The 20,971-nt window shown below is 57.7% G+C and overlaps 2 protein-coding genes across 13 annotated transcripts in view; one reads left to right on the top strand and one right to left on the bottom strand.

The window, feature by feature from the left end:
- The window catches only part of MACROD1 (mono-ADP ribosylhydrolase 1), a 142,674-nt gene that overhangs the window by 76,085 nt on the left and 45,618 nt on the right, over positions 1–20,971 (bottom strand). The window lies entirely within an intron of this gene.
- FLRT1 (fibronectin leucine rich transmembrane protein 1) overlaps positions 1–20,971 on the top strand; it is a 78,702-nt gene that overhangs the window by 44,137 nt on the left and 13,594 nt on the right. For 3 of the 10 annotated variants that reach the window (XM_019645239.1, XM_019645236.1, XM_019645235.1), the window contains 2 exons: positions 587–1,723; positions 15,116–16,045. The exons of 1 other annotated variant lie outside the window; for it this stretch is intronic. The gene's annotated coding sequence lies outside the window, so the exon portion shown is untranslated. The remainder of the gene's footprint in view (positions 1–586; positions 1,724–15,115; positions 16,046–20,971) is intronic. 6 more of the 10 variants (XM_019645240.1, XM_019645243.1, XM_019645242.1 and 3 more) reach the window with 4 other exon arrangements.

Below are 20,971 nucleotides of genomic sequence, written 5' to 3'. Positions count from 1 at the left end.
CCACCCCCACCCCCGGCTGACTGACCCACCCCCACACGGGCTTGTCCCAGTCCTGCCCCAAAGCCAGCCTTTTCCCTGCCTGCGGGTCCTACTCAGCCTTCAGGTATCGGACTGTACAAATTCAATCCACGTGTAGAGAAGGAAGGAAGGAAGGAAATCATGCCCTAATGCAGATGACAGCACCGAGGGGAACCTGTGACACGCCCAGATCCCCAGGCAGTGGCAGCACTGGCATCCTCCCCTCCAGTGACTTTTGCAACCCGCACAGGGTGGTGCTGGGAGGGAGCCCGCCAGCTCTCCCCTGACCCTGCAGGAGCTGCTGCTGTCCTCTCCTCTCCACGGCAGGGGTGCAAAGGGGAAAACCAGGACAGCCTTTTCCATGTTGAGACCCCTTCCCCGGCCCCCGACATCTCCCTGGAACATGGAAAGTCCTAACGCACGGTGCCCTGTTCCCCGCTCTTCACGACCCCCTGCCCTCGGCCCACCGCATCTGCTGGCCTTTACCACACAGCTGCCACACGGCCACCTCCCAAGAGGCCGTCACTGTGATCTACGCCCCCCCAAATGCATGTTTCTCTTCTACCAGGACAGCACAATTAACATCCCCACCAGTTAACGATGCCGGATTATATTTCACCTGCACCCAAATGTGGGCCATGAAGGCAATAAAATAAATGATGGCGCAGCTAATCGAGCCCCAGGATTTGAGGGTCTGGAGGAGGCGCACCTGCCCCATCCCGGAGGCCCGAGCCCCACGTCAGTGCCCAGAGCTGGGCCCTCTGCAAGGCTCCCCGGACGTAAGGAGGGAAACGAGCCGGCTGCCATCCCCTCTGAGAGCAGACCAGACGGGCGCCACTTCGGTTGCCCAGGGAGGAAACGGGCGGATTAGGGCAGGGGGTTGTCCCCTCCTGGGGATCGCCATCCAGACCTCCCTCCTCCCTTCCACCTCCTGCTCCACCCTCCTCGGCTGTAAGTCAGGCCAGCCCCCCACAATCAAGCCCCTTGTTCTCCCTGGGGCTCCTGCTCAGGGCAACAGGGAGGACCTAGGCCAAGAGAGGGGCCCCTCAGGGTATGTCTGGCTCCCACCCAACAAGCCACGTTCCCCGGGAACTAGAAGGGCAGGGTCAAGCTAGCACACCCCCCAATGTCACCACCCTTTGGATGGAGCTCTGGGCTGGGAGGCAGGGATCCAGGGGCCAGGCTGCCAGGAGCTGCCACTGATACCCCGAGGTGGTGGTGGCCCATGCAGTGGGCACAGCTGGTGCCAGCTTCCTGCCAGCTTCATTCCACAACCTGGATGTGGTGGCTGGAGGCCGGACCTATGGCCCAGGATGGCCTTCTCTGCACTAAAGCAGCCCACTGACCGGTTTCCTCAGGGCTGTTTCAGAAGACAAGGGCGGGCGGCAAGGGCTTGGCTCCTCATTTCTGGGGCAAGGAAGAGGCAGGAGAGGCCCGGATCGTCACAAGGGGACTCTAGGCCTCCTCAGCTGTTTGGGGGGGGGGGCCGGGGAGGGCCTTGCCCCAGGTCACCAGCATGGCTAGACAGGCAGGTCCCGCATGAGCGCTGTTCCCCATCTCTGTCTGCCTTTCCTGGCCTCCTCTCGCTCCTCCCATAGGCACTTGGGTTCCCCAGAGTCTCCTGCTCCCACCCCAGGACCCAGAGGACTGTTACTCAGACAGTGTTTGGCAAAACTAAAGTTGAGTCACCTGGGGACTCCTCCAGGTAAGTAGATAAAAGTCACTGCCTCCCCTGGGGAGGGACCAGGTGGGTGCTCTGGGAGCCGTAACCAGGAGATGGAGGGCCCTGCGTCAAGAGGCTCGCTCAGCTGCCAGGCAGGGCTGGGGAGGAACAGGAGGGACTTGCGGGCAGAGAGGCTGGTCCAGCCCCAGCTGTGCCCCTCTGAGGCTGAGAGACTTTGGAATTGGCTGCTCGGGGCCTCAGACTGCTGACCTGTGAAAGGGAGACACGAGCACGGTCCTTGTGGGGCTGCCCCGTGTGAAGGTGAGCCTTAGCAGAGCAGACAGCGGTGCTCAGTAACCACCAGCCTCGCCTTGGACAGAAGGTTGACTCTACTTCCATTTGCATGTGGTAGCTGGGCCCACAACCATCTGCGGTGGGGCCATGCGACACCTTAGTCCCTGCACTCTCCTGGGCAGAGCTGCCCAGCTCAGGGGCTTCTCAGGATGTACCTGCATCTCCCCTCCTGCCCCGGAGGGGAGGGCTCAGCTCAGCTTCCTGCTTTCATCTTGGCCCCCAGCACCCCCATGCCAGCCCCTTGGCCTCTGTACCCTGTCCCCAGCGTCCCTCTGGTAGGTACCCACAGGACCCATGCATGGGATACCTGCAAAGGGCTGCACATTGTCTGCCTGACAGCCCCGACAGCACTGCCTCGAGTCCCTGTGGCTCCAGGCTGTACAGCCCTTTACAGCTTGTCTCTCCTGGCCTTCAGCAGATCTCCCCATCTCTAAGTTTTCGTTTTTCCGTCAGCACAGGCTCAGAGCCAGGCTGTTCTTATCTCAGCTGTGTGACCCAAAGCAAGTCACTTAACCTCTCTGGGTCTCCGTTGCCTCATCTGTGAAATTGGGACAATATGCTTCCTCATGGGGTCATTAAGAGCATAAAATGAGTCAGTGCAGACAGTAAAAGACGTTGAACGTGCTGGCATGCAGTTGGCTCACGGTGGAAGCAGCTATTCTGTTACTTGGCAGGGGATCAGTGTGCTGAAGGGGCTGTTCACGCAGTCAGGTGGGGTTAGGGGCACCAGTAGAGGAGGGGAAGCTCTCTGGGTGACAGGAGGGAGCTGTCAGCATGCAGGGGAAGGGGAAGCATGGTGACTCGACCCAGAGAGAGGGTCACCAGAGAGGGATGCAGCCGGGGAACCCATGCTCCGCCTGGCTCTCTGCTCTCCCTTTGAGCTGCTGCTGGGGCTCCTGATGGCCAGGCCCTGCCAGAAGCCAGGGGTTCAGGGACCCACTGGTGACCAACAGCCTCCTAGGCCCAGAGTAGGCTGAGGAGTGATCTGAAGGGACAGCTGCTCAGCCTTTTAAAGTCCAGCGGGCCTTGGAACAAGATGCAGGCGGGGGTGGTCAAGGGGGTGGCATTTCAAAGAGGTTAAGAGCACCCATAGACTCTGGGTCAGAAAGAGCAGGGTGCCTGCCTTGGCTCTGCTATTTACCCGCTATGGACAGTTGGGTAACCAACTGTCCCAGGCTGCCCGGAATGTGTGCTAAAACTGGGAAAATCCTGGACAAACCAGGACCTGTGTGTCACCCTGGACCTGGGGGCAAGGACCTCAAGTCTGTGAGCCTCGGCTTCCTCATCTGTAACATGGGGAAGGAGCCCTCTAGCTGCTGGAGTAGAGCTGGGACACCACACTGGACAGGCCGCTGGGAAAGTCAATGCAGAGCCGGCAGGGCGGATGGGATGGGCGTGGGGCTCCAGCCCTTGCTTGTCACCACAAAATGGATCGGAGGGTGTTTTTTCCCCGCCCAGGGGATTTAATAGTCAGCAGTTATTTAACCTCGCATTTCCAATGGGTAGGAAAGCCACAAATAAGTAAATTCAGGCAGCAGGGCACAATTATTGAGCTGGTGCTCTATTTCCCGATCTGGTCTCCAGCCCGGGCCGGCACCAGGTCGATAATAATTTATGACACAACCCCCACAGTAGAGGAGAGGTGGCCAAAAAGCCACATTCGCTTGGAGTCACCCTCCCGTACCAGTTCTGTGTCACAGGTGGCTGTGATGCTGGGGTGGGGGATAGGGGGGAGACCAGCGGCCCAGGGAACAGGGGAGGAGGCAGAAAGTGGAGGCTGAGGGCAGGCATCACAGGAGGAGAGGAGGGGGTGGGTAGCTAGGGTGCTCCCAGGCCTCGTCTCTGACTACCAACCAGGCCCACATCCTGTGGCAGAAGCGTCACAAGACTAAAATGGGGCATCGGGACAGCAGTGGGTCTCTCCACCAAGCAGTTTGAGTTTTGTCTCCGGTGGGAGCCGAGGGGAGCAGGGCCTGAGACAAGGGTCCTGCGCCCGAGCTCTCAGGAAGAACCTAAGGGAAGCAGGGAGCCGGCAGGGCGGGGGACGAGCCCAGCAGAGTCTTGGTCAGAGGAACTCAAGAGCAGAAATCACACTACAGCGTTGCCTCACTGAGGCAGGCAGGGCCCAGCTGCCTGGAGGAAGAGGGGTGGGGCAGCTGGAGTCCTGGGCAACCAACACTCTCAGCGCGCTGGTAAAGGGGTTCAGGGCCCCCCAGGGCCCCCACCACAGGGTCTCCAGCCCACAGAGCAGTAGCCAGCATTTACCCAGCCGCGGAAAGCGCAGGGCTGTGATTTGGTTTCATAATTTACACAGCTGATTTCATCATGTTTCATGTTCTGTCATGTTTCCTGCCGTGACAATTTCATCCTTCCCTCTGGGGGCCTTAGGATGTTAAACTGGGATGTTGGGGGGGGGGGGAGGTGGCACCAAGCTAAGCTGTCAGCCCAGCTGGTGAGCGGGAGGGCCAAGGGAGGGCCAGGGGTTTCCCAGACAGTTGGGCTGAGGGGCGGAGGCCGGGGGAAGAGGCTTTACTGAGTATGCTGTCTCCCGGGTTATAATAATAATAGCTGACTTATATTGTGCGGAGAGTGCCAGCCTGGTCCTTAGGGGGTTCACGTGATACCTCCTTTGATCCTCACCACAGGCCTTAAAGGGGATAACACACTGGCCCCCCGGGGCACAGTTTCTGAAGCTGCAGGAGCGGGCTGTGCTCAGACCTCTGACTCCAGGCTGTGAACCGCCTCTTCTTCCTGTAACAGCCCTCCTAACCCTGTGGCCACCCCACAGCGCAGCGCCCAAGGAGGCAGCCAAGCCTCAGGAGGTCAAGGGCTCATCCAAGGTTGTCTCTCTCTGAAGCGCTCTCCCTGAGTGCACTTGGCCTGCACCGACTCTCACGCCAAGTCCACTCTCTCACCTCCCCAGCCTCCATCTATCTCCACTGTTACCCTAGCCCCATCTGGGGAGGCCTTAGGCTCCATTTTCTGACAGGAGCTGCGCAGAAACCTAATTTGCAAGCCATGGACAGGGGAAAGGTAGCCTGGCTGCCCACTCTTAATTAAGGGGACGCCCTTCTGAGGGCCTCAGAAACAGCCTTCCCACATCAGGGCCTACAGCTTGCCCTGGTGAATTCATAAGGCCAGCCTGGGCCCCTTCCACTATCCCCCACCTACTGGAAAACGGGGCTGCCCCCTCCTTGGCCTATATCAGTGGTTGTCCTGGGGTGGCTGGTGGTACTGCATAGTGCTGACCCCCTCCCTGGCCCTCATCAGGGACATTATGGCCATCCAGGGTGGCTGGTGGCACCGCATATTCTCAAAGCCAGCCGCCCAGGGCCGGACGAGTGGTGCGTTGGCTAGGAATTGGCTTGGGACACCAGCTCTGAGCAGCAGGTCCCCGGTTTGGATCCCACATGAGGGCCAGTGACACTGCCCTCTACAGCTAAGATGGTGAACAACAGCTCCACCTGGAGCTGGGCTGCCGTGAGTCATCGGCGACATAGCCAGCAGCCCCTACTGCAGTGGGCTGCCATAAGCTACCGTGTGTGGCCAGCAGCCAGCGTGAGCGGCCGGCAGCCGGTGTGAGCTGCCAAGAGCTGCCGTGAGCGGCCATCCAGTGGCTGGTGACCGATCTACCTCACCTGGGAAGAACGCAATGATAAACCAACCTGGGCCAGTGAAGCGACATCCTCAACTAAGCTGAAGAACAAGGGGGCAGCGGCTTGTCTGTTCCCCTTCCCCGATTCCCCAACGCTGTTCCCCGCCCCCAATTCCCCAATAAAACCTTAGAAGAAAAAAAAAAGGCCAACCACCCAGAGAGACTCTGAAAAGAGCTTGGAGGAGGGCTCCAACTTCCACCCACTGATGCCTCCCCTTTTCTTGTCTTTTCTCTCCGCCTGGCTCTTAAAAAAAATTAAACAAGATGGTTTCATCTTGGGAGAATTAGTATTCCAGGCAGGGCTGGGGGATGTGATCGGAATGTCAAGGCTAGAGCCACAGAGCTTCAAGGGAAGGGAAGAGGTGCTGCTGTGCCTGGCGGGGGCCCTGGGGTGGGGACAGAGAGCCCTGACCCACCAAGGAGGCATGGTGGGCCTCGATGCCATAGGAAGATTGAGGCCGGGTGTGGCCCAGGGCCAGGCATCAGGGCCAGGCCCAGGACTGGAGGAGGAGATGGGGGCGGCTCAGGGCAGACACTGTGTCTGGCCAGGACATGTGGCCTCCTGCGGCCCTAGTCCAGCTCATCTACCTCCTCCATTCTCTCTCTCATTTGGCCCTCATTTGCTGAAGGTGTGTGTGCCTACTGTGTGCCAGGCACTGAGCTAGGTGCTGGGATGCAAAGGGCAGGGTCACGCCTCTCCTCACCACTGCATGTCGCCCTGCACAGGGCCATGCCTCGGCACACAGCAGGCACTTACCAAAGACTGGTAAAGTGGATTCATGAACATCGTGAGGCATCTCCCAAAGCCTACTTTGAAGAACACGCAAATCCTGGGAGGTTAACAAGAAACCAGTGAAGCGAACAGAGTTAAACTGGTGTCTTTGAAGCAGAACTTCCTCATATGCACTGTGAACCTATGGAGGGAGCTCTAGCCCCCAGCCTCCCACCTGTCTGAGCATAGCCCTCTAGTCCCTGGCCACCCAGGAGACGCTGCTGTGGGCACATAGCCGGGTCGAGAGTGGGTTTGCATTTGGGCTCTGCGGTGGACACACTATGTGTGACCTTGGGCAAGATCCTGAATAGCTCTGTTGCCTCAGGTGGAAAACTGAATGACAGTAATAGTGTCTGTGGGTTCTGCGTGGTGATGCCTCTGACTGAATACAGGGTTGCTACTGCTATTGTTGTATTATTATTATTATTATTATCATCCACATCAAGTGCTTAGCTCTGTGTGCCTGGGCCATTGAAAACTCAATCACGTTAGCTATGGTTGTTGTCACTGCTGCTGACACAGGCCTTGCCCTTAAGAACTGGGGGTCGGGGAGCCCTGAGGAGGAGGACGGAGGCTGAGTGTGGGTTAGCCAGAGGAGGTGACAGCATGGCTGAAAGAGCAGGCCCATGGGAAGGGAGCCATCTAGGCCCCACTTGACGTGTTCACCTTCATCTGACCTCTCTGCCAAGTGGCCGTCCCCATCTGGCCTGGGCGCCCCTGGCAATGGCAGCCTAGCCCACCTTCGGGCATCTCTGCCTGTTACAGATTTCCTCCTTAACTGAACTCTTCCCAGTACATCCCTCCTGCTCCTTCTAGTTCCTGGGCCTCCCAGACAGGTCGGTCTTCCTTTTCTGGGTCAGCTGTCCAGAAAACCGAGGACAGGGGACCACTCTCTTCCCTGAACAGCCCCACCCCTGCTCCATCACTGCCCTGCCCACTTCTCGCCCCCGTGAGCCTCCCGCCCTGCAGTGTGGCTGTGCATCTTGTGGGGTCCAGACTGAACAGGGTTCTTGTTTGATCTGACCAGGGCAGAAGCAGGGAGGGGGCAGGGTGGAGAAGATCTCCTTTGATGTGCAGTGTGTCTCTGCTTTATGCAGCCTGTCCAGCAACAGTGTGGTTCAGTCAGCCACCTCACTCTGCAGACACAAGAAGTCCAGGCTGATAAAGAGCAGGGTCCCAGGAACATTCTAAAGTAGGCTTGGAACAAGGGAAGGTCAGGGAGGGCTTCCTGGAGGAGGGGACACTTGTCAGCCAGAACTGAATGGCAGGCTTCCGGAGTGAAGACCTTTTGAGTCACCCAATCTGTCCTATCTGACTGCAGTGAGACTAGCAGAGCTGCTGGTCCCTTACAGCATGGGGCAGACTCCAGACGCAGCAGGAAGGATCACTTCTCTAGGAAAAGTGGCTTGGGGAGGCCAACCGCAGAGGCCAGAGGCCTGGCAATGCTGGACATCTAGCTCCTTGTCTAGCAGGATTCAGAAAGTCCCCCAGCCCCCACCATGACCATTGATTGCATTCTTGGCTGTCCCTGGAGGCCATGGGGGGGACTGAATCCAAGTGGTTCCTTGAGGCGACACCCAGGTCAGGGAACTGGGAATTGCTTTAGCCCAGCGCCCTGTCTGGGCCTGCATCCTGGGAGGCGAGTGCCCGTGTGTTGGTGGCCACAGGTCAGGGAAGCTCCTGGGCCTGCGGCTGGCTGCCAGGCACAGCCAGGTTCTGTGAGCTCCAGGAGCGAAAGTGCCAGGGGCCTCACTAGCCACAGCTTCAAAGAGTCTCATTATTAACAAAAGTGCTCCATACATCCTTTTTTCCCTCCTTGTTTCCTTAAGGCAGGCTCCCAAACGAACAGAAAAATACACAATGAGTGGCAAGGAGGAACCCTCAGAGGAAAGCCAGGCGTCTGCAAAGATAGAGAGGAGCACCCGTCCACCCTTGCGTGGGATGTGGGCTTCCTTTATTTATTTAAAATAGTCTCTCTCTTTTTTTCCCTTCCTCCCCATTCAGCGGGTCTCTCAGGCTGCGCTTTAAGTCCTTTTGAAGTGTTACAACCATTTTCTCCTCTTTCAATTAACAACAAGAAAAGGAAGCTAATAGCTTCCTGAGCCACTCACTGTAAACATTAACCAAGTCTGGCCACGGGGCCTGGGTGTGCAGTGCTACTCCCGGCCGGAGAGCGTGTTTACGGGAAGGAGGGGAGGGAACGGGAGATTTCCAACACGGAGGCGAAAATCCCTTGGCATGTGCTTGTGCTGGTGTAAGGAAGCCAGAGAGCTTGGGGAGCTGGGCAAGAAGGCAACTGTCCCTGGGTGCCAGAGGCTGGCACAGCTGGCAGGAGGAAAGTGGACACTACTGGAAGAAAAGGCAGCTCCCCCCAGTTGCACCTGTGTCTAACTTGGAGGACGCAGGTGCATGGCCTGGAATCCCCAGCTCATGGCTTTGACTGTGGTCAGTGGCAGAGGTCTAAGGAGGACGCGTCTGGAGGGGATGCTGATGGTCCCCAGGGTACACACTGGACCCTGGCACCTGCCTGTGTCTGTACGATATAGGGCTCCTGAAGGAATCTGAGTCTGGGAGTGGACTGAGCGAAGGGGGTGGCAGTGGAGGGGAGCTGACACCCTATGATCAGGGCCCTGTGGGAGAGCACGCAGAGCCAGGGTGGCCAGGAGGGGACCAGGGCTTCCGCCTCCGGGCTCCCACTGCCTACCTGGGCTCAGGGGTGAGGAACGCACAGTCACTTTTCTGCCGGCAAAAGCAGGCCCGTTTCCTGAGAAAGGTCTAGCCTTCACTGGTGGCTAGACCAGAATCATCATTGCTGAGGCCCCTCCCTGGGCTAGACACAGGCCCTCTTGTGCAGGAGCTGAGTGACAGCAGCCCTGCTGGGTGGCGCCTGGCTAACAGGTGGCCTCCTTCCTGGGAACCAGCTGGCAGGGGCCAAAGAGCAAGCTGCCCCCTATCCATGCGGGCTGCGGGGCAGGCCTGTGGAGAGAGGGCTGTGAGACCCCACATGGCCTGTGTTCCTTCTCAGCAGCAGGGCCACCTGCAGCTGCCTCGAAGGCTGTCCCCTCCAGAGGCTGGGTGCCAGCTGCCCTTGGCTGGCCCTGCCCCCTCACTACTCTCGCAGCTCACCAGGCTCTGGAGTTTCTCTTGCCACCCACCCTTGCCGAGAGGAGAGGTCAAAGGCTCGAGAGCACGCCAGGCGCAGGAGGCCTCTTTAGGCGCCTGCGCGCTCTTCTGTCTCTCAGCGGCCCAGGGGAGACCTTGCCCACTCAGCGGCCCTTCTAGATCCCCTACTGCTTGGCTGCACTGTGGGGGCAGTGCCCTAAACTGGTGGAGCCAAGCCTCCGGACCCCCCAGCGCAGGGAAGGAGCTACTGGGCCTAGTGGGTAGGCAGATGCCAACAGTCCAGGCAGATTTGGCCCCTGGGCTGCTCGGCCAGCCCAGCACCAGGGGATGGGAGTGAATTCCCAGGCCATCTCTGGCTATATAGCTAGCCTTGCTGCCCAGGTCCTGGCTCCAACCCACACACGTAGGGAGGGGGAGAAAGAGGGACATCCTGTCATGGCCGAAGTCCCGCAGTTTCCCCCCTGTTCGAGAAGAGCTGCCCCCTGGGCCCCTGGAGCTGTTGGCTTCTCTGCTCTGGGCACTGCCCACCCAGGTTCCCAATGGTCTGTCTCTGAGGGTGGGTGCTGGCAGTGGCCCAGGCTCATTGGCCCAGCAACGTGGGCTCCTGAAACCACCCACAGACTGGCTCACACACTTGCTCGCACACCCATCCCCAAAAGTCTGGGTTTTGTCAGGAAACGGTTTAATTAGCAGCATGGAGGCTTGAAGGGTTCACACTGCGTTATGCAGGCTCTCTCGCCTCCTTCCCTTCTCACCTGCCACGTGGGTGCTGTGCTGCGGTGGTGCCAAGCCTGGGGGCCAGAGCGAGAGAGAAGGGGGCAGGGTGGGGCCGTCTCGTCTAGTCTCACAATGTAGAAGGGAGGAGCTGGTACCTCCAGCACACCCCCTCAGAGGACTTCCGGCTGCCCCTGCCCATGGCACATAGAACCCACACCTGTAGTGTTCACAGGAGGACTCAGCCACCCTCCAGTGAGGAAGAGAAAGGGGAGGGAACCCACTCAGTCCCCAGGCTTGTCTTTGGGGAGGCATCCGAGTCAGCCCCTTCCCCTCAACCCACTGCTCCCTATCCCCCGGCCCAGGCCACCACCCCTGCTCCTGGGGACACTGTCCTAGCCTCCCCTCCCAGCTACCCCAGCACCCTCCAATTCTCCACATGGCAGCCAGTGTGATCTTTCTAAATTGCAGACCTGGTCATGCCCCTCTCTGCCCGGCACCCTCGCTGGCTCCCCACTGCCCTCAGTATGAAGACAGGCCCCTCAGCAAGGCATTCAAAACTCCCTCCAAGGCCAGAATCCCATCTCTCACTTAAGCTCATATCACTGCCTTCCACTAACTCAGAGCTTTGGGTCACCAGCCTTCTCACCTCAGTAAACCTTCCCACCTCTGAGCCTTTGCATACGCTGTTCCCTCAGCCTGAAATGCCCTTCTTGCCCCACTCCCTACTGTGCTGACCCTGTTACAGGAACAGTCCACATTCCCAAATGGAAAAGCTCTCCCTATTATCCTGTCCCCCAGCCCTCTGTCACCCAGAGAGAGGGAACATGGCTGTGACAGCCCTCAGGTCCATGGTAGCACAAGAGGAGTGACCCACGCACTGCAGGGGGGGAGAAGGAACAGGCCCTGTGGATGGCCATCCTGGTGGGAGGCAGTCAGCAGCCACCGAACAAACTACAGGTTTGAGTCACAAAGAGCCTTTTCATCTATAAAGGTCAGATACAGATGCTGACCTCAGCCTGGAAGTCTAAAATGAAAGAAAACCCCGGGTCTCCTAGCTCTCGCCAGCTTTGACCGGCTTACAATGATCTAAACTCTGCCCTCTTTGCCTAGGGAGGGGGCGGGCGTGGTGTTCATTTAAAATGCCACTTGGCTAAGTCACCAGCCATAAAGCCCACCAGGTTTCCAGCAGCATACCCCAGGCGTCTGATTAATGACACAGACATAAAAATCCGTCCTAAGAGCCATAGGTTGAAATGAAGCAGGAGAGCTAATTGCTAATATAGAAAATAATATCAGTGAGGAGTGATCTTTCAGTCAGCTAGGAATTGACACGAGAAGCGTTTCCACTGCGAGGGGAGCTCTGAGGTCCCAAGGTGGGGCAGTGGCTCTAGAAGATGGACAGGTGTCCAGGGGAAACCGGCCACACCTGCCCCATGCTAGCTTGCCACTGAGCTCACATGTGACTATCACGACATGGGAGTCTGGAGGACCCCTGAACCACAGCACAGGGTCACCTTCTCCAGGAAGCCCCCTGTGATCCATACGGTCCCCAAGCCTGGGCCTTTTGCTCCCATAATGCCCTGTGTGTCTCACACTGTGGCCCTTTGCAAACCAGTGGCCTCTCCACTGGACCGTGGGCTCCTGAAGGACAGGGGCTCTTCTTTAGATGAATGGAGAGATGGATAGACGGACGGAAAGATGGACAGGTAGATGGATGGATGGAGAGGTGGATGGAGGGAGATAGGAGGAATGAATGGATGGATGACTGCATCAGAGGGCCTCAGGAGAAACCCAAGGTTTCTCTGTGCAGTGGGCCCAGGGGCCACCTTATGTTTGGTTGACGGTGTGTTTCTGTTGTGCTAAGACTTGGCGATGTGCAGGGAGAAGGGAACGGGCCTGCAGTCGAGGCTCTGGCTGTCATGTAGGTCATACAACCTTGGATAAGTCCCCCCTTTCTCAGTGTCACTGCACCTGCACAGTGGGGATGGTCCTTCCTGCTCTGCCAGCCATGGTGGGTTGTTCCAAGGCTCAGGGGAGATGGCAAAGCAGAAATGACCTGGAAAAGGATAAAGCACATTGTCCCTTTGTAAATGGCGTATATGTCTGGGTAGATCTGTCCCAAATGCAGAGCGGTGTAGAGATGTGGGATTGTGCACTTGGCTTTCTTTCCCCCCTTTCAAATTTCTTTTAATACGGTTATGATGTTGTTATTTATAACAAAAAGTAAAACCGTGTAAGCATCTCAAGCAGTTACAAATGGAAGCTTTTATTATGTTGACCCAAAAAAATGGTTCTCTGGCACCCAAACACAAAGGCCAGACCTGGAGCCTGTGGGAACGGGAAAAGGCGAGGTGAGGTCGGAGTGGGCAGAGGCTGTCTTGTGGGGAGAGTGCCCACAAGCTGGCCAGAGAGGCGGGGGCCAAAGAGGGGCCCCCGGTTACTGAGCCCTTGGGACCCCACATGTTCATTTTGTCCTTGGCCAGCTTGACCAACCACATAGAAAGTCCACATGCCACCACTACCTTCATTTGCACTGTGTGGCTTTGGCTTACTCGATCCAATCGCGTGCCTACCGGGGACTCGATGGCTCTGATGGTAGGTGTTTGCCAAGAGGGCGAATTTACATATTCATTCCTGGACCCAGTGAGTGCAGGAGGCTACTACCAGTCATCATTACGCACCCACATGTGGAAAGAGCTCACACCTCCAAGCACTGCCCAGCGGGGTGACCTTGGCATAAAAAACACACTCTAGTGGATGCCCGAGAGGCAGCCACTCACCCAACGCAGAAACACTCGAGGAGTCCAGTAGCCTCAGTGGGGTCTGGGGCATGCAGTGGGCCTGGGGTTCCCAGGAGGCTTTGCAGAACCACAGGGAAGGCAGCGGCAGCAGTGGAGGGGGAGCAGGGCAGCAGGGAAGGCAGACCCAGGATGAACAAAGCTGGACTAGCCAGAGCCTCGCTTGGACCCTTGGTTTTCTAAATGAAGAAGCAGAGCGGGTTCACTGAGTGCATTTAAGCACCTACTATGTGGACGGCACTGAGCCAGGTGCTGTCTCAGTGATCAGCCTCAGTCAAGCAGATGCAGCCCCTTCCTTGAACCAGGGAGATAGTTCTTTTGAAGATACTGTCACTGCTGTCGTGGTTTGTGTGACCACACACACAGGGAGTAGGGCAACCCAATACAGGAGGTGAGCAGTGATGTTGGATACATTCTTGCAGGAGGGGAACAGCTTGGGGTAGGACCCAGTGGGCTCCAGCTCGGGGTGTTGGGGAAGTGACAGGATACAAGGCCAGTAGATCGGGCAGGGCCAGGCCTTGTGAGGCCTTGGAGGCTGCCATAGGCGCGCTGCCCTGAGCCTGAGGGCTGTGGGAAGGGCCTGATGCCAGCAGGATGAAGCTGCCTTCCTACAATCATAATTTCGAAAGCAGAACTCAGGTGGTCTCTCTCTGTCTTGGGGGACCAGCGGCCATGCCTGGCTGCAGCCTCTGGGCTCCGAGGACACTGCTGCCTCCGACCCCACCCCCCGGCGGTATAAAACAATTTCCTCGCCCCAGCCAGGGAGGCAGATGACCTCATTGGACTCTTTCCATCTCTCGTTTTCATAGAGAAATTACAATTTATAATTGGATGAAATTCCACGGGTGTAATGGCAATAAGAGCCCATGCTGGAGCCCAGCATCACCCCTCATGTGGGGACTCTGTCCATATCCTCCCTGCTGTCCACCCCCCACCCTGCCTCCTCTCAGGGGGCCGTACACCACCTGCCTGCCCACACCTCGACTGTTTACCAGGCCCTGGCCATTCTGGACTGATGTCCCCTGGGGCTTGCCGGTTCTTAAACCTCCCTGCCCCTGGGGAAGCTTATCCCAAGACCTCCCCCTATCTGTCAACCGCATCGGCCTCAGCCTGCACTCCACCTGCCCCTCTTCCTGGATGCACTCCCCACCAGGCTGGGCACCCAGTGGGCCGTGAGCCCCCAGTCTGGGTTCTGGCCTTATTAAAACATGCACCCTAAAAATCCTTGATTTGATTTTGGAACAGTCCCAGACAACAAGCATTTCTCAAACCAGCCACCTTCAGCCCTACAAAGAAAAGTGCCCAGATGCAGCTGAGCCCATCTGGATCCGATTTCAAACCAGAGCTGACACTTTCAGATGTGTAATGAAAGCCCTTTTCCAAAGAGGGGCTCCTGCAGGGGGAATACGGACACCGGGACACGGGGCCCTCAACCTGCCGCACTAATGAGAGGCAACGGAGGGCTCTAGGCAGTCAACAGCCAGCCCTGCCCCCCGGGTCTCTGTGGGACGGCAGCTGTGGGTGTGGAGCGCTGACCCGACTTGGGGTTACAGGAGGGAGGGAGGGACACAACTTCCCCGGTTCCCTGATGCTCCTGCTCCCCATGGAGGGGAAAGGCAGTGCTTGTTCTGGAAGCCGAGGCCACGGTGGCCCAGTTGGATCTTTTGAATGACATTAGCAAGAGGAGCAGGTGCTGTGGGAAGCAGAGCCAGCTCTGGGCTGGCGGGCGGCCCCTGCAGGGCCAGGAGCTCTCAGAACTTCCTTTTTCTGTTCCCAGTCCTCCCACCCCCAGGAAAAGGAGAAGCAGGGCACTGCGAGGAAGGGGGCTGTGCATGGCCAGCTGTTTGTTATCTGGGTTTGAAAAGAGAAAGAAGGTGGCTGAGAGAAATCTCAGCCCCCTCCGAGCTCGTGGGAAGGTGGCGTTCAAGAGGCAGGTTCCAGGGAATAGGAGGAGAGGGGCTGCAGCCCTGGCTGCCGATAACCAGGAGCTTAATCACTTGTATTGTTTTTGACAGGTGAGGAGGCAGGCAGTGGGGGAAAAGGACTCCTTTTTGGACAGACAAGACCAGGGGCTGAGGCAGGAATAACCTGCCTTCCCCCTTCCCGCCCCGGCAACAAAACCTCTCTACAAACAGGAGCAGCCAAGCGGGACTGAGCCCCTACCACCCCCACCCCAAGCATCTTCCCAAAGAGGGGCCTGTGGGGCCTGACAGCTCGGCGGCGCATGTCAGCAGCTCAGCCCCGCGGTGAACATCTGAACTCCTCAGCGGGTAATGGACCCCCCGTTCCCCCCGGAGACATAGCCTGAGTGGCAGGAATACCGATTCTTTGGAGAGCAGCTCCCTCTCAGCTGTGTCACACAAGAACACTCTCTGTACCACAGCCCATTCTGCCAAGTGATTTAAAGGGATTAAAGAAAAAAAAAAAGAAACTTGGTAAAGAAAAGGGGGCAAAAGCCACGCAGAAGCCTTTCGGAAGAGGGGGTGGCGGCCAGCAGACAAAAGGGTGAAAGTTCAAAGGGGGCAGCGAGCGGCCAGCCTCCCGGGATGGGCGCCAGGCCATAGGGCATGCCTGGGGAGCGGAGGCCCAGAACGCACTCGGGCCGTGCACAGAAGTCCCGGGGCTGCAGGGGGGCGCCTCTGCAGGCCCCTCACTTGGGGGCAGAGGCCAGCAGTGCCCACGGCCTGGGGCGAGGAGGAAGCTGCTCCACAAACACAGCCAAGTCTGACTGCAAGGAGCCCAGCAGAGCCAAGCACAGGGTCTCCCACCTGCACCCCGGGGCATCCCCGGCGCCTCCCAGCACCCCAGGTCTGCGGTCTGCACCCAGAGTGCCAGGGCCACGAGCCGGAATGTGAGCACGGTCCAGGCCCCCCTGGACCTGAGCACAGCATCCAGAGCAGTGGCCTCAGCCAGACCCAGCAGGCTCCAGGGCTGCAGTGAAGGAGGTAAGGTGGCTGGGAAAGGGCTCCAGGGGCCAGGAAGGCCCAGGGGCTCCTTGTGCCCAGAGAGGGCATACATAGCTTGAGACGGCTGGGCCTGCCCTCTTCCCGGGCTGGGTGGCACTGGGGCCTCACGGAGATCCCCAGGTCTGCAGCTCCATCTCCACACGTGAAGTTCAGGCAGCGAGAGGCTTCTGCTTGCCAGGGGAGGGGTCATTTGCTACCTGGTGGCCCCATGCTTCTGGGCTATACTCCAGGGTGGATGGTCCCAGAGTTTAAGGGAGTGGCCTTTCACGGAGTAAACTGCTGCACCCCCACCCATCCTGCAGGCTCCTGTTGTCCTTGGAGGAAGGTCTCACTTGAAGTTATGCCTAAAGGGGTCAGCAATGAGGTCTTAGGGAGGCAGGACCTTTGGTGACCTCAGCCCTGGCCAGGAGAACTCAGAGTAGGGTTGATCCAAAGCCACCATCCAAGGCCCTGCTCCTGTCAGCCTTGGGCATCATCTGTTCTGGCTTCCAGGTCAGCCCTTTTATTGCCCAGAGAAGGGCAGGGAGTGCCCTAAGGTCACACGGCAGGCAGTGAGTGCCCCCTCCTAGTCAACATTGAAGGAACTGCCAGGGCTAGGCCCAGTGAGGGGCAGGGTCCTGCCTGGGGGCAAGGCCCAGTTCTCGGGCTCCCCAGAAGCCCGGAGGGAAGGCTTGAGCCTCCCCAAACACAAATCCCAGGCAACCGGGAGTGGAGGCAGTACCCTGGGCCAGGCAGGGGAGCCCCAATTCATTACCAAGATGGAAAATGACACTTCCCTGTGCGCTTCCCCAGGAGGGGGGCTGATTTATGGCTGCACCCGGGCTGGGACGTTCGTCAGCGCGGCCCAGCATGGATGCGTCTGCAGGGCACTAATAGCGTGTTATTAGCCACCGGCGTGAAAGATGCCCTGCGGATGGGCTATTTGCCGTTATTTATTAGAAAGGTGCCAGCCTGGCAGCAGGGCCCCTGCCCGTCAGCCTCTCCGCCTGCCTGTTACTTGTCCTTACTCTCCTCTAAGCCCCTAGAAGAGGTTGAAATGGTCATTCCTGGGACTGAGGCCATGCCAGAGGGAGTCGCCAGTTATGGTCCCCAGGCTTATACCCGAAACATTTATGGAAAATCTACTCAGTGGCCAGCTGTGCCTCAGAATTGGGCTGTGGGGCCAGTCAGATGTGGGTTGGCGCCCTGGCCCCCCAGTTGTGAGAGGTGTGACCTTGGGCACGTCCCTTCCCCACCCTGAGTGTGCTCCCCTCTGTGCCCTGGGGTCACAGGCTCCACAGGGCAGTGGCCAGCTGGAAAGGACAAGAGTTTGTGAAGGGCCCAGCATACAGCAGGCACTCTGGCTGGGCAGCTACATGGGACCTGATCCCATAGGGTCAGAGGGGCTGCAGACCCACTGGTGGGGGAGACAGCCCAGCCCCCACAAGACCTGCTTCAATCGGACACTGTCCATCACTTCCCATGCCAACCTCAGGAAAGGGTTTGAGAGTTCAGTGCCAAGGCCAGAGGAGGTGGGCAGGGAGAGGGCTGTCTGTGCCTGCTGGGAGTTCTCTATGCCCTGGACCTGTCCTTCCCTGCTCTGGGCCTTGATTTTTTTCCCTCCTTTATGAAAAGGAGACAATCTCTGAGATCCTCTCCCTCTATGATACCAGGACCCTGTGCAGGTTCCACCCTGTGCATTTCTGTGGGGGCGGGAGGGAAGGGACATCTCTAAGAAAGTGGGGCCAGCCTCTGACAACTTGAGGCGGGCCTGCAGTTGGGCCGTGCAGGGTTGGCCACCCCATATCAGAGGAGATGGGTGAAGACAGCAGGGGTCCTCCCTGGCTTTGCTCCCTCCTGGGCAGCTGAGAGGATCAGGTAAGAGCACTGGACAGCGAGCCCCAGGTCTGGGTTTGTGTCCAGCTCCTGCAGCACACGCTCTGTAATTCACACCAGTCCCTTTGCCTCTCTGGGCCGCCATGGTGAGGGCACCAGGCTTACTGTTACCTCCAGGGTAGGGTTGAAGGAAGGACACCTTCCCTCTTTTCTCCTGATGTCCAGTCCTGAGTTTCAGATTCGGGAGCCTCCCTCTTGGCGTCCCCATTCATTCATTCATTCATTCATTCATTCATTCATTCATAAAACAGATGTTTATGAGTACCTCCTGGGCCAGGCTCCATGCTGGGCCCATCAACAAGATAGAACATATTGTGACTCACAGGACTTTACAGTCTAGAGGGAAGGGCTGGACAGTTGACGTGTGATAAATAAATAGGGGGTTTTTCCCCAGGAGCAGGGCCTGCTTGTGGAGGATGCCACCCAGCATCAGGTGGCCCCACCCCCACCCAGCTCCAAGCCTGTGCTTCATTATAGGTATGTATTTCCAAGGGCCGGCCGAGTGGCTCAGTTGGTTAAGAGCTCGCTCAAGAGTTTGAGCTCTGAGCAACAGCGGTTCGAGTCCCGGCCCGAGCTGAGCTGCGGCTGAGCTGCCAACAGGTGGCAGGATGGCTCAGCTAAAAACAATAAAATGAAAAAATAAGTACGCATTTCCATGCCCAGTCTTTCCAGGTCACCCTGCTCTCTCGGCCCCTGGCTGCCAGGAGCCCAGCAGCACCGATCTTGGGGACCCCTGCCTGCCCTGTTCTATGGAGCTGTCACCAGCCCAGCAAACAGTGCCCTTTTTCCTCCGAGCCCCCAGAACAAAGATCCTCAGGCCTGTCTCCTACCTTCTGAAACTCCCCAGCCTCTCCTTTCTCCTTCCCAACAAGAATTAAGCCTCAGCCTAGGCAGCTTTACTAAAAATGGCACACAGACTAACGGAAATATCAGGTGCAGGAACATCTTATTAAATAATACGTGGAGAGAAAGACACAAAATTACACGTGTCTCCTCTCATGCCCCCCCATCTCCTCCTGGCCCTGAACAGTTTAATGTTGAACACTATTATCAATATAATTAACCTCCTAAGACCTGATTTTAAAGTCTTGGTTTTTAAGGTGATTTGAATTCTCTGAAGTTCAGGACATCTGGGCACCAGGCACCACCCAGGCGGCCCACGCAGGAAGGTAAACTCGAAGTACATGTTCAGTGGATTTGCATACTTGCCTGCAATTACTGCCAGTGATAACTGCTGATGCATAATGCATACAGCATGAAATTAGAAAAATAATTAACTTTAGGTTTTAAAAGAAGCCCCACCCCCACCCCCCATGCATTACAAGTTCTCAATGGCACCAGTAGACAGACCGGGGGCGGAGTTGTGTAGCAGGGTTAGAAGGGCCTGAGGGCTGTGGCTTCCAGCCCCCAGCATGTTGCTCTCACTCTGACAGCCCCAGCTCAGTGGGATCTGGGGAGGATACCAGGGCAGAGCGCCAGAGGCCCAGGGTCTCCAACAGGGAGGTGCCTCTATCCAGCTGGCAGATATTTATAGATGTTACTTAGCACCTACTACCACCAGTCAAGTGGGTGTGGGAGCAGAGCCAGGCATGGACTCAGCCTTGTGGAGGGTCAGGGAAAGCTTCATGGAGGGGACGTCCAAGCTGAGGCCTGGGGAGGAGTAGAAGCTGGCCTGGTGAGGCCCAAACAGGGGAGGGTATGTTGGTGTCCAAGGAGTGGGTACAGCGTGTGCAAAGGCCCAGAGGGAGCACTAGGGAACGTGGGGCCTCAGGAACCAGGGGTGGGCTATGTCTCAGAGTTCCAGGGGGCCCAACCCACTCACATCCCCACCCTGGGCCCCGATGCCCCGATGAGGGAGGGGCTGGAACAGGCTAGGGTCACAAAGGAGGGGCCTGGTGCTGGTGGCCCAGATGTAGGGTCAGTGCTTCCACCCTAGCTTAGGGGGAGGGGATGCACAGTGTGAGGTGGGGAGGACCCAGCATCACAGCCATGGACAAGGAGTCCTGCCAGGAAGCAGCAGGGCCTACAGGCTCCCAGTCTACCCTGGAGGCACAGCAAGGGCAGGGGAGTGAAGAAAGGGCCATGGGGAACAGGGGAAAGAGGCAAGCAGGTAACACGGAAGCTAGACCAATGTGCCTAGAGAAGTTGGAGAATTACAGTAGCTTTTAAACCTCACGCATATGTTACATACAGGTTGCACTTAAAAAGGGGTACTTCACACATATTATTTCATTGAATCCTAAGTAGCAAGTTCCTCTGTAAGGGGAATTACTGTGACCACATTTGTAGATGGGGAAACTGAAGCTCAGAAAGGGCAAGAAACTTGCTCAAGATCACACAGCCTGGAAGTGGCAGAGGCAGGACTCAAACCCAGGTTTCTCTGGCCTGTAAGATGGCGGGAGCTGGCGACTAATGAAGAATGCCAAGAATGATGCCCCAGGTACCCCCTCGGCTAACGGGGGTCGGGATACCTCCAATCTGAGCCATCTCACTGCTCCCCACCCCCACTCCCCCATGGCACACCAAGGGTCCTGCTGTCAGTCATGGAGCTGGTGGGTCACCATGGAGCTGACACCATGCTGAAGTCTGTAGGATCCGTGCAACAAGTGATCCTGTAAAAGACGGGCAATTTACCAGGTTTAATTTGACAGCCACATAAACCATCAAACACACAACAAGAGAATAAAACAGCTGCCTGGCACCCGGGCAATTAATGGGCTCCTTCCTCCCCAGCCCAGGCCCCGCCTTGCTTTTCCGGAGCCAGAGGGCTCAGCATTGGCGGCCTTGAGGAAGGGGCGGCAGGGGAGACTTGAGCCAAGATGGATGAGACCCACAGACAGAGGAACGGAAAGGCCTTGGGTCCCTGCCTCCCAAGTGCTTCTTGGTTATCCATCAGGCATCTCTGAAAGGTGCAATTTACACTCTATTATGATGCCAGGGCCTCTAGAAGCTGAGGGCTGTGGCCGTGAGCTGAGCGGGCACCGGGAGCTGACGTCCATGCCAGAGAAGGCAGTGGCTGGCCTTGCCTTT

Source organism: Hipposideros armiger, unplaced genomic scaffold (genome assembly GCF_001890085.2).
Source record: "Hipposideros armiger isolate ML-2016 unplaced genomic scaffold, ASM189008v1 scaffold_93, whole genome shotgun sequence".
NCBI classification, from domain to species: Eukaryota; Metazoa; Chordata; class Mammalia; order Chiroptera; family Hipposideridae; genus Hipposideros; species Hipposideros armiger.
This window is presented reverse-complemented; position numbering and strand designations above follow the sequence as displayed.